Source organism: Chinchilla lanigera, unplaced genomic scaffold (genome assembly GCF_000276665.1).
Source record: "Chinchilla lanigera isolate Chin_1 unplaced genomic scaffold, ChiLan1.0 scaffold00028, whole genome shotgun sequence".
Classification (NCBI taxonomy): domain Eukaryota; kingdom Metazoa; phylum Chordata; class Mammalia; order Rodentia; family Chinchillidae; genus Chinchilla; species Chinchilla lanigera.
In genome coordinates, this window is record NW_004955429.1 from 23,595,367 (window position 1) to 23,605,783 (window position 10,417).

A 10,417-nucleotide genomic window follows, 5' to 3' on the forward strand; every position below is an offset into this window, starting at 1 on the left:
GGTGAGCCTGGCGTGAACCGTCCTGGCTGCTACACGGTGACTTCTGGGCAGAGGCAGCCCTGGAGTTACACGATATGCCCTGAGTTCTTTGCAGGATGGTCAACACTCACAACGTCAGCACGAAGTTCGGGGTTAGGTTACAGTGCAGAGCCATTCTACCACATAATATGAGCCTCTATTCCATCCCTGTGGCGGAGAAACATATGCCTTTATCTTCCTTGTTTTTCTGGTTTCCCGTTCCCTTTGCTGTCTGAATGCGGAGTCTGTCGCAACTCGGCAGGCCAAGCGCCGCACACAGAGGCCTTTCTCTGGGCAGAGCTGTGCGTCCTCGGTGTAAGCGGGGATAACAAAGACCCCAAGAGACGGACAGACAAGGGACAAAGGGGAAATTCACAAAAGAGGAAACATAGTTGTTTAACAAATAGTGGGGAAAGGCTCCGTCTCACTAGTAATCAAAGCTATGCAAGCAAACACACTAAGGAGAGGCTGTCCCGACCTGCGGCTTCTTTCCTGATCTCCGGGAGTCTGACGAGTGGATTCCGCCCCCTAAAGAGAAAGTTGGAAGTGACACACAGTAGATTTAAAACAAACACTTCTGTGTTTTCTGAGCTCGTAATCTCATACTTGGGATTCCATTCTAAGACAGTCCCAGTAGGAAAGATACGTTGAATACCCTAAAAAGTTCATCACAGTGCTGTTGTAATAGCAAAAGGAGGGGCTAATTAAAAGTCTAGTAACACAGTAAAATAATAATTTATATATGTAATATGGCTCCCCCTACCAACATACTGAACACACTGTGAAGAAATGACCCTTTTTTTTGAGCCAGGGTCTCATTATGTAGTTCAGACTGGCCTTGGATTCACTCTGTAGCCCAGGCTGGCCTCAAACTCATGGTGATCCTCCGCCTGAGCCTCCCACGCGCTGGGATTACAGGTGTGTGTCACCACACGCAGCTCTAAAATTATTTTGTGAAGTATTTCTAATCACATAGGAAAATACGTATGTTCTCATACAGTGTGAGAAACCAGCTAGTAGAAACCATGAAACAACCACGAAAATGAACAGATTTTATAAAAGATGAAAAAAAACCACTTAGTTTTCTAAAAGAAAAAAAAAGATGGGACAGGTTGCACTACCATGTTGATAGCTGTCTTCACACTAGAACTCTTCCTTTTACCGTCCCATATTTTCAGCATTTTTATACTGATCATTTTTACAATGAAGACAAAAATATTCAGACAGAGAATGAGGGAGGAAAATGTACCATTTTATGATCAACCCCTTTAAAAAGTAGTATCTAAACGAGAGAACAAACTCCCTAGATTTTACCTCTTGTCACTGTTCTCATCTTTTTATTTTATGTATGTCTTTACCTGTATTAAATAATTAATCTCCTTATCAAAGCATAAGAAGATGTTCTAACAGTTTTCTTAGAATTTTTATAGCAGTGTACTCCTATAAACAACTTCGTTTAGATTCTGTAGTCTACTTGGAACACTATTTAAAATTCTAATTTTTATGTGACAAACTAGAACTTCTAGTTAACTTCTTTTTAAAATTTTAATTGAATGACCATATTGCTATTTTTCAAAGAGAAAATGATTTTAAAACTGGTCATGTTGGTACACACCTGTAATCCCAGCACTTGGGAGGCTGACGCAGGAGGATGGTTTGAGTTTGGGCTACATAGAGAGACCCTATCTCATGAAACAAAACAAAGGTGGAAGCAGGAGGATCCTTTCGAGTTCTAGGCCAGCTCACAAAGCAAGCTCAAGGCCAGCCTGAACTGCATAGGGAGACCCTGTCTCAAAAAGACAAAAAAAAAAAGACAAAACAACAAAAAAGATTTTTGAAAAACTGTGATAAAATCTGGTACTATTTAGTTTTCAAGGGGAATACCATGGCCTCAGGGGAATTTTTTTTTTTTTTTTTCTGGTTTGGAGGATTGGTCCAGGGCCTTCCCACTAAGCCCTTCTTTATTTTTTCTTTCTTTTTTTTTCTTTTTGAGGCAGGATCTCACTATGCTCAGACTGGCCTTGAGCTCACTTTATAGTCTAGGCTGGCCTCGAACTCCACAACCATCCTCCTGCCTCAGTCTCCCGAGTGCTGGGGATTACAGGCATGTGCTACCACACCCGGCTATATTTTTTCTTTTGAGATAGGGTCTCTTCTTTTTCTTTTCTTTTTTTTTTTTTTTTTTTTTTTTTTTTTTTTTTTTTTTTTTTTTTTTTTTTTTTTTTTTTTTTGTCTTTTTGAGACAAGGTCTTGATATGCAGCTCAGGCTGGCCTTCAGCTCACTTTGTAGCCCAGGCTGATCTCAGACTCCCAACGATCCTCCTGCCTCAGCCTCCCGAGTGCTGGGATTACAGGCATGCGCCACCACGCCGGGCTGAGATAGGGGCTTGAGGATGACTAAATTGCTCAGGCTAGACTTCAACAGGGCCTCAGCCTCCCTAAATGCGGGGATTACAGGTGTGTGCCACTCTCAGAAGAATTTATAGTTCTTAGAGAATAGAACCCAGAGCAAGAGAGAATGATGGATAGTTTATGGAGGACAGTCCTTGTGCATAAAACCTATCCAGAAAGGGATCTATGCAGTAACGCTGGTCTACAGCGCGCTGAGAATTACGCGCACGAGGCAGGAACGCCCCGGGCCGCTGGGTGTTGCGCCCCGCAGTGAAAGCGGAGCAGGAGTCCCGACTCCTGTCAAGGCGGCGGAGGGCTGGGAGAAGGCTCGCATGTGTCACCAGCAGCTCCTCGCCTTCTTCCCTCCTCGTTTGCCCTAAAATGCTCCGAATTGTCAGCTGCTGTTGGGAACATGCAATATCTTTTGGGAACGGAATCCGATTAATTCTGCATGAATATCAACCAGCGCCCCACTCTTCTCAGCTGTTCTGTAATATGTGCTTCCGAAAACAAGACCCAGAAAGTAACAAGCGTGCAACTGTTTCTGCTCTCCGCGAATAAATCCAGGGTGCGCACAGGACGCCTGTGGAGGCTGCATCGACTGCAAAATAGAGACGACAGCTCGGCTGCTTCTCCTTTCACTAGAAAAAAGTGCAGCAATAGGTATTTCCCACTTCCGAGTTCTGTGATAGCACCCTGCAGTCACTGAGCAATTTTACAGTTAGTTCTTAACACAAGATGCATTCACATTCAAAATGTAGCATAGTCTTCAAACTGACAGGATAAATGTAAGTCCAGAATAATGAGGGGTTTCTCTTTCCTAAATCGTCATGAAATTTAATAGCCCTGTCACAATTCTTTAAATTTGAAAATAAACAAGGGAACAGGCCTCAGCTTTGCAAAGCTATCAGTATTATAAGAGGGGAAAAAAAGCAGGTTTGGTGGTGCAGCCAGTAATCCTAGCTACTTGGAAGGCTGAGGCAGTATAGTAACTTAGTGAGACCCTATCTCAAAATAAAAAGGGCTGGGGATGTAGCCCAGTGTGCAGGCCCTAAATCTGCCCCCTACTGCCAAATAAACAAGCATCACTAGCACTGTGCTCGCCTAGCATGTATGAAGGCCTCACTTTAATCCCCAGTAACACACACACACACACACACACACACACACGAGAGTGCTTTTGCTTAGCATGTTCAGGCTGCTATATAAAAAAAATCATAGCCAGGCATGGTAGGCCACACTTGCAATCCCAGCATTCTGTGAGGCTGAGGCAGGAACATCACAGGTTCAAACCCTGCCTCAGCAACTTCACAAGACTCTGTCTCAAAATAAGAAAATTTTAAAAAGGTCTGGGTATGTCACTCACTGCAAAGGGCCTGGGTTCAATCCTCAGGACTGGGGCAAACGGAGCTGAGTATCTTATAACCAACAGAAACTAATTTCTCACAGTTGTGGAGTCTCAGAAGCGGGAGACCAAGGTGCCAGCAGATTCCGTGTCAGGAGGGCTCTTCTTCCTCCCCCCTCTCCCTTTCTCCTCTTCCTCTCCCTCCTGCTCCTCATGGGGGCCACAGTCTGTCATTCTGATTGGTGGGAACACAAATTATCCCTGGCCTCCTCTCTTGCTCTTCATCTTCTGTTTGTTTGTTTGTTTGTTTTTTCGAGACAGGCTCTTGCTATGTAGTTGAGGCTAGCCATGTACTCACTGTGTAGCCCAGGCTGACCTCAAACTCATGGCAATCCTCCTGCCTCAGCCTTCTGAGTCCTGGGATTATAAGGATGTGCCACCACACTCAGCAACATAATGTTATTTCAAAAATATCTGGGCCAGTGATGTAGCTCAGTGGTGCAGCACTCGCCTAGCAAGCATGAGGTCCTGAGTTTGAGTCCTGGTACCAAAAGAGAAAAACAATTAAAAACATTCAAGAGGGGCATGCTTCTTTACACATAATACAAAACATCCCCAGGCTGGTAAAGCAGTGGGAGAGCACAGGCTTACCATGTGTTCCTGGGTTCCATCCGAAGCACCAAAAACCAAACCCAAAATGTCATGATGCATGATGGGTAATTGCCCCAGTGCACGCTCTAATTATAGATCTGTCAGCCTGAATAAGGTCACTGAGTAGGATCAAAAAGCATTAAGTGGTTTCTGCTTCCGGCCATGACAGGAATTGGATTTGCCCGCCCACAGTAACCGAGAAACCGAACCACACATACGCAACCCTGGTTTCCACACACTGAACAACAGGAAGCTCAGGACAGTTCCCTGGAGAAGGAGAGCATAGGGGCTGAGCCCCAGCCTTGTCTCAGCTTACTATTCAGCAAGGGCCCGAGGGGTGGCCGGCGGGTCCCGGGGGTTCCCTGAGTTGAAACTGACACGGTCAAGGGGAAGATGGTTAGAACTTTCAGTCCTGGAGACGAAAGGACACACGGAGAGCAGCTCTGCGGAGCGCGGAGGGCTCCCCTCGGATCTCCAGCTGTACGCTGATCAGATGTCCCGTGCGGAAGCCTTCTGAGGCCAGCGACCGTGCCACCAGGGGGACTGAGTGGAGCACCCCTGGAGGCCACACCGGGTCAGGAATGGTTTGTGCTGCCCCTTGCCAGAGTAACAGGGTGCCACACCCGAGGGACACGGGGCGGAAGTCCTGTCCGGGTTACTCTCTGGGCCCTGGGGCTCAGTACCCGACACCCCACTCTTGAGGACAGTTTATTTTGGCTCAGCTGTTTCCTGCTGCTTGTGTGCGTGTCATCACGCCGTGTTACTGAGTGCAGATGGCTCCCCTCCTGTCACCCAGAGACCATCTCCCCCATGCTCTGCGGTCTGCCTTCCGCCCTGCCCTCTGCAGTGGTGAGGCGGATTCGCTTCCCCGGGAAGAGAAATCCATGGTCTGTTGCCCTTGCCAATAACAAAAATGCTGGAGAGCCGGGTGGCAAAGCTCTTGTCCTTGGCATCTTTCTCACGGCCCACATCAAAGAGCCAGGCTGTCTCTCCGTGCTGGCGATCACACCAATCCTTCCCAGGTTGGCACCTCCAGCCGCCATACACCCGTCACCAGTGTCAAACTGCATAAAATCAGTCCTGGTGCCAGTGTCCCAAGCAACCTGGGCGGTGTGGTCCACCGTGACGAGGGCGTCAGGGGAGCGACCGGTGTGAGCACCGAGTCCCCAGAGGTGGGATCCCTTCATGCCACAGAGACCTTCCTTACTTCGCACAATTTATGCTTGGCCCCGCAGGTGCAATGCGGCGAACAGCAAAGCGACCCTTGGTGTCACACGGAAATTCTCATCCGTCTTGTCAATGCTGATAACATCCATAAAGCCAGCGGGGTAGGTTGTATCAGTTCAGATGTATCAGTTCAGACTTTGCCATCAATCTTAGCGAAGAGCTGTATGAAATCTTTACTTCATGGCCAGTCAGGGCCACTTAAGTCCTTTCCTTAGGAGGAGGATGAGCGGCAGACATTCTCTCAGCTCGTGGGGACCGGTGCGTGGACGAGGTACAAACGCACCTGTCATTTTATCCAGCATCCAACGCTTTGGCGCCAATACCCGCTTCGGATGCTTCTTAGCACCAGGAGCGGTGGCTGCTCCGGGAAGCAGAAGAGCTGCCTCACAGTTCAGTTTGCAGCGGGCTGGCTCCAAGAAAGGGCCGCGCGCAGAGGAGAAGCAGCCCAGGGCGGGGCAGACGGAGCAGAGAGGGGGACAAGGGGGCGGGAGGGAGGGAACTGCAGGCCACGGCCCCGGCGACGCAGTCCCCAGCCAGGCTGCCCCCTCCAATCACACGCAGCTCCAAACTCACTGGAGCACTGATCCTCTGACCCGCACCGTGTCCTGTGGCGCAGTCCCCTCCCCGAAGCGCGTGACAGCACATGAGGCTTTGGGGGACACTGGACATAAACAGTAACAAGTAACGACAGCGTTGCCATTTACAGACGCCAAACTAGCATCGGCTAACAACTGCTTTGGTCTCAACCGACAAAGCTTACGAGGAAGATTGAGAAGATTGAATGGTTCAAAGTTACTTAACTGGTTGCAGGACAAAGCTCAAGATACTTCAGGAATTTTCTTTAAGTCCAGCACCGGACAATGTAAAAGTCATAAAATTTGGCCTCTAAATAAATTGCAGTGTCTAAAGAAGAAAAATACAACCCATTGTGAGTGGAAAGGACAGTCTTGTAGTTTCTTCAGTCTGGGTAAGAAAGAAAGGCTGGCCCTGTAGAATGAGTCTGGAAATATCTCAGTTTTGTGGAAGAGTTTGAAGAACACTGGTGATCATTCTTTAATATGTTATTCCATTTCTCTAGTGAGCACATTTGTCCTTGACCCTTGTTGGAGTAATAATTTGGTCACTTTACTGGTAATAAAGTTTATTTCATCATGATTCAGTCTTGCACAGTGATTCATCTCTGCATTAGTGGTTTGTTTTTTGTTTGTTGGAGACAGGGTCTCGCTGTGTAGTACAGGCTGGCCTCGAACTTGTGGGGACCCTCCTTCTCTCCCTCCTTCGGCTGCTGGGGAAGCCTTCCCTTTAAAGGTAGTGCTCACAACTCCAAGCTTCCCTCTTTGTATCCTTGTGCTGCATCCCATGAATTTTGGCACATTGCACTGTCATCTATCTCAAGATATTTGGCTTTTTCGATGATCTCTTCTTTGACCTCCTGGCAGCTGTGTGCCCTTATGATGTGACAGTATAACAGCCTGCCTCGTTTCTTGCACACTCTTTGGTTTAAAGTCTGATTTTGCCTGATATTATCAGTTGCTGTATCTTTTACATCCTTTTGCTTTTACTCTATCCAGTTCCTTTGATCTAAAATGAGTTGCCTGTGAACGATATATATATTTTGGTACTGTTCTGTTTTGTAGAGAAAAGATTTATTGAGGCACTGACAGGAAGGCCAGGATGAAAGATGCTTATGAACGCAGAAAGGTCCAGAAGCAGCGAGAAGGTGTGTGCAGCTCTCCACACAGGCATGGACTCAACAGCAGCTCTGCCGGGCCACAGCCCACAGGGGTGTGTCCAACAACAGACCCTCAGGAGGTCCGCGCCGGCTGGACAAGTGCTGGCCAGGAGGTGCCCGAGGTGTCCAGTGGCAGCCGGTGGGACTGCAGGATTCTTCCACATCCAGCCCAGCAGGAGGGGATTGGCAGATTGCACTGAACGCCAGCGACACCATTTGCCTGCCGTGGTGCTGCGTGACCAGCATTCCAAGGGGCGGCTGGTGCCGCATGCGGGCAGGGAGGCGGGCTGTACAGACAGCGCGAGTTTGTCCAGTTCCCGTGTCTGGCAGGTGGTATTTGTCTGGGCACTCTGGCCCCTGCTCCCTACAGCGTCCCCTTGATTGGGAAGAGTCCGGGGAATGAACAGTGGGCACTTCAGGAGCGTGGTGCTGAACGCCTGGCCTGCGCCCCAGCTGTGCCTGACCCCTCAGCTTCACCCGCCCTCTCCCACCAAGATACACGATGTAGTCAAACCCTGCACCAGCGGTACAAAGAGCAAGTTACAAGAAGCCCTATTACACAGGCAAGCAAACTGAGTCAGATACTCCCCGGGGAGCAGGAAGACATGGAAACCAACCAAGCAGAATTAATACTGTGTTCAAACGTAGCAGTAATTTGGGTTGGGGTCGGATGACAAGCTGAGGATGCAATATGAGTACTTTCAGGAATATGTGTGTCATGGTTTGTGTCTGGGTGTCCCCACAAAGCCTCATGCAGTCATGGGGCGGGCTTCTAGAGTTTATGATTGCTCCATGGTCCAGTGCTGGATTATGGGTGTGAGTGCCACACTTGCCCTGGGGTGGCAGCCTGCATAAGATATAAGGAAGGGAAAGATGTTTTCTCTCCTCCCCTTCTGCTCTTGTTGCTTTTGCTGTCTTCCACCACCATGAACTGTTGCCCTCTGCCATGTGCCGCTCTGCCTTGGAGCCAGCCAAGTATGGACTGAAACCTCCACAAACTGTGAAATAAATAAATCTTTCTTTCCATGGTTGTGGGTGTCAGGTGTTTTGTCATAGCAATGAGAGGAAAGTAACCAAGACAATTTGCACAGCCTTTCATTTTATGAGGGCCCAAGTGCCTCCCCTTGTTACATGGAGCCACCCCAGACCATCAGATGGAGAAAGGGTTCACCTGTTGTTGCTGTTTGCTTTGTTTCATTTGGTTTCGTGGGTTTTTTTGTTTTTTGTTTTGAGTATGAGGGATTGAACTCAGGACCTTGTGCTTGCCATGCAGGTGCTTGTGCCACTGAGCTATATCCCCAGCCCCTGGTTTGGTTTTTTTGAGATGGGTCTCACTGCATAGTTCAGCCTGGCCTTGAAACCACTATGTGGCTCAGGCTGGCTTCGACTTCACAGACATACCCCTGCCTCAGCCTCCTGACTGCTGTGGTTACAGGTGTGTGCCACCACACCAGCTATATTCATCTGTTTTTATACCAAGCTAAAGACCTGGTATTTGGCATCCTTAAAAGAAGGCAAAGTAAAGTTCAAGTTTACAGCTCAGTTGTCCAGCTGTGCCTGTGAGTGGTGGTCACCGGGGTTAACGCTATTTCCACGACATCAGGAAAGCTGGTTGCAGGCGCCATGGAGGCTGGTGGAGGAGGACACCGTACGTCGGCAACCACGTTGGCCATTGTTTTCCAGACTACATCATGCACCCAGCTTTGCACTGTCCTTGGTGTGTAAAACTGCTTTCGGTGTGAACATCTCCAGATCCAGACACTCCAGCGGTAGCCCTGCAGACCAGGCTCACGCTGACCCAGGACAAATTGACGATTCGGCAGAGACTTTTCTGATCCCTTCCCTCACCATCCCTTGGCTGTTTCCAGGTAGAGCTGACCCAAGTGACTGCCTTGATTTTGGCTGCTGCTGTGTTTCCCTTGTGTCCACTCTGGTCTTGGTGAGAGTTCCTTCAGAGACGGTGCTGACCCCCCCCCCCCCCAGCTGCCTTCGTTTGCCTGGAATCCTGCTCTGGTTGCTGTCTTCATGGCCCCAGAGAGGTGCAATGGTGTCACAATACTTTTAGCCACAGCTGAGAAACACAGAGGTTTAAAGCTCACTGGAGCCCATGCTTCATTCAGTCTCCTCTGTGCTGTAGGTGAGGGCTAACATCTCAAGATAGTGCGCTGGGTCTCCTGTTTATGGAGCTGCGCTTCCACTCCTGTAGGCGCAGTGTCTGTGTCATCCTTTCTTCCTCCGCCAAAGACGAGACGCACACCTGGACCACTGCCGTGACTTTTGCTGGTTCTCTGACCATACCATTGTCCCTGACAAAGACCCTCCTGTTTTGTATCTACTCAGCCAATTTACCAAACCCACCGGCCGTGACGCTGGGCAGAGAAAACCACGTCCTGCTGGACTCCGATACTGCAGACCCTAGAAACAAGCCACGCATCCAAAACTACAGAGAAAAGTGTTTTGACTCATTTCTTTTTTGCTGTCATTTCTTTTTCTCCTTTTTCTTCTTGGTTTTTTTTGAGTTTAAAGTTGTATCCTTTCTTTCCTTTCCTTACTTATTTATTCACTTGCTTATTTTATTCATGTATTGATTTTGGTGCGGGGGGAGTGGAAGCCGGGACCTCGTGTGCACTAGGCTTCACTCAGTCACCTCTCCAGCTCTTTTTAATTTCTATGCCATCTCTCCGTTTCTGTTACCTCCACCTACTTCTGTTAACTTCCTTTCATTCCTTAATAGAATCCTTTACCTCACTTTCATCTCCTCCTGCTCATCTTCCACTGCCTAGTTTTTCAAATTTTCCTTCTTTCCTTCTCCCATTCTGCACCCCTATCGTTACTATTATAACCACTAAGCTTTGTTAATCTTTGTAACTCTTCTGTCACTGTTGAATTCTTTTATATCGTTAGTGGAAATAAAGTTACTGCATTTAGTAGATATTCACTGAATGTCAGCATTGGTTTGTCTTAGTGTTTATATGACAATTACGGGTCTCTTTTCTATCATGAAAGGTGACACATTGCTGATTTTTAGGGTATGTCAACATCCAGTTTGTCTT

The 10,417-nt window shown here is 48.1% G+C and overlaps 1 pseudogene; it reads right to left on the reverse strand.

The window, feature by feature from the left end:
- Nucleotides 1–4,635: 4,635 nt before the first annotated feature.
- LOC102027558 lies at nucleotides 4,636–6,183 on the reverse strand (annotated as a pseudogene).
- Nucleotides 6,184–10,417: the final 4,234 nt, after the last annotated feature.